Raw genomic sequence first — 2,346 nt, 5'->3', positions numbered from 1 at the left:
GCATGAAAGACGCATTAGAGTTTCATGATACACTTTGTTCGATTTTGGTCCAAAAGTGATTCTATGCTTATGATATGAACTTGGGGGTTTGCATATTGATTACATAGCTCATTTTACATGCTTATGATGTGCATACCTTGCTTCCATGTTCATTTCATCTTGACACATAATTGCATGAACTTGTTTATAATGCTTTTATCGCATTTTGAGGTTCTTTGGACATGATTGACTTCCACTTTGCTAAGTTGGATTTAAATGACTTTTGATTGATATTTTAGGAGACATTTGGTTCTGTTTTTGTGCTTGATTGTCTAATCCTTGACCCTTGCCTCATGTCATTACCTTTTATGACTCATTGTTGAAGTTGAAGCACTTTGAACTTGTATGTTGACTTGTTTGACTTTGATGCATCTCTGGATGTTTAGTGCTTTTGCTTTGATCTTGTTGAGTTGAGTTCTTGAGACACTTATTGAATTGATGTCACTTCTGACTTGGTGCTATTGCATCCTCCTTTCATCATTCATGCTTTGTTATGACATGCTTTCTATTGCATCCGTGCACTATTTACCTGACACTGTTGTTGCTATGATTCTTTTGTTGGTGCAACTCATGATTGCACCCTATCTTGTTATTCTAACTTGTTTGTTGAGTTTTTGTGAAGGCACACATGACTCTTGAAGAGATAGCTTGCTTAGTATTCCACTTTATTTGTGGGATACCATTTGGAGATTTATTCTGATTGCTTTGCTGACTTGCTTTCTTTGATGGTGCTAGCTTGAGAGATCTTTGGGTTTCTTGTTTCTTTAGTTGTTGTTACTTCGGATCTTTATCCGTGTGGTAGATCTCTTGATCCCTTTTACATCTTTCCAGCATTTTACCGCTTTCTTAGCTAGAAGACCTCGATAGGAGGCAATGTTTTATGTGTTTACTTTTGTGCCCAAAGACCTCCAAGAGGAGGCACCAGTGCCAAAGACCTCCATGAAGAGGCAATTGACAGATAAAAGGGATTAGTAGTCAATACCCCGTTATTCAGTGTGTCGTTCTTTATGCTCGCATTACGTGTCGATGCTTCAGAACAAAAGCCCAAGATCTTTTGTCGGGTCAGTCAGTGGAGAGGGTTCCATCTTTCTGAACCCCCACGCTTTGTCATGAGCTCACCCTGTCCAGGGTTAAGAGCTATGAGGTCATATCCTCATTACCCTGTTGATCTGCTCACCCTGACGTTCAATGTCAGTGGTTAAGATCCCATTTGATTACCTTTCCATGGCTTGTTTGTCGAGGTTGATATGACCCCTCTTGACTAAAGCCCTACCCATGTATGTTTGAGCCCATTTGTTGGTGCGTTTACTTTATGCTATATGTTTTTGTGTGGTGTGATCGTCTCCCCATAGGACTGCTAGGCTTCATATAGTCTCTCGTTTGCATGTCAATTAAGGTAGCACGGTTCCTTCGTCTAGGACTTCCTTTTTGCATGAGCATTCCTAAAACACAAACAAACTCTTTGATTTTCTTTTCTTAAGAACACGTTAACACCTTCTACTACAGGTGAGTAAGTCTCCAAAGGTCGAGCATCCGGTAGATTACGTAGTAACGTCGTTCATCTAAAAAACACAAAACAAACAAAAATAGGTTAGCCGAGCTACGGTGCTCTGATTCTCAATCCTTCTTGAGATACGTATGCAACAGGGTAGGGCCTGTGCGAGCAATAACTCTTTCTTTTCCCTACTTTGATTTTCTCTCTTTCGAATCGCATATAGGACCTTTTATACACACACTTTAGACATAAATAGCAAACGTGGATCCTTTGGAGTACCACAAACGTGAAGGGGTGCAATAACCTTCCCTTCACGTAACCGGCCCCCTTACTCGGTTTTCTTTGGTTCGAGACTTTGTTTTATTTGCTCCCTCTTGGTTATGCAGTACTACCTTTCCCTCCTCTTAGGATAAAAGTACATAGTTGGCGACTCTATTCTTTTGCCGCACCACTCTTTTCGCGTTTGTACTTGGATTCGGGAAATCCGGGGAGCGACAACACTGTCAGTTGTTTTACACATGAAAACAAACTCATTAAAGTACCAATTATTCTCAATTTTGTTATTATCATCAAAACTCCACAATTAGAGTTGTATGTTCTTCAAACCATATTTGGTTTAACACCTAAAACTATTTTTTTATTGTTCCTTATAAATCATTTCCTAGATCATACAATTTTTTCGTTAAATTTAATAATTAATTTATTTAATTTTTTAATATTTAATAAAGTTTATGAATTGGTCATGTAGCTCAGTTGGTTAGAGCGTTGGTCTTATGAGCCGAAGGTCGCGGGTTCGAGCCCCGTCGGGACCA

General features: G+C 39.3%; 1 non-coding gene across 1 annotated transcript; it reads left to right on the top strand.

The window, feature by feature from the left end:
* Positions 1–2,272: 2,272 nt before the first annotated feature.
* On the top strand, positions 2,273–2,346 carry TRNAI-UAU (transfer RNA isoleucine (anticodon UAU)). Its single transcript has one exon. It is a non-coding gene; the product is annotated as a tRNA-Ile (tRNA).

The sequence above is a fragment of the Lathyrus oleraceus genome, chromosome 3 (assembly GCF_024323335.1).
Source record: "Lathyrus oleraceus cultivar Zhongwan6 chromosome 3, CAAS_Psat_ZW6_1.0, whole genome shotgun sequence".
In the NCBI taxonomy this organism is placed as follows: Eukaryota; Viridiplantae; Streptophyta; class Magnoliopsida; order Fabales; family Fabaceae; genus Lathyrus; species Lathyrus oleraceus.
The sequence above is the reverse complement of the archived record's forward strand: the minus strand, read 5'-3'. Positions and strand labels throughout refer to the sequence as shown.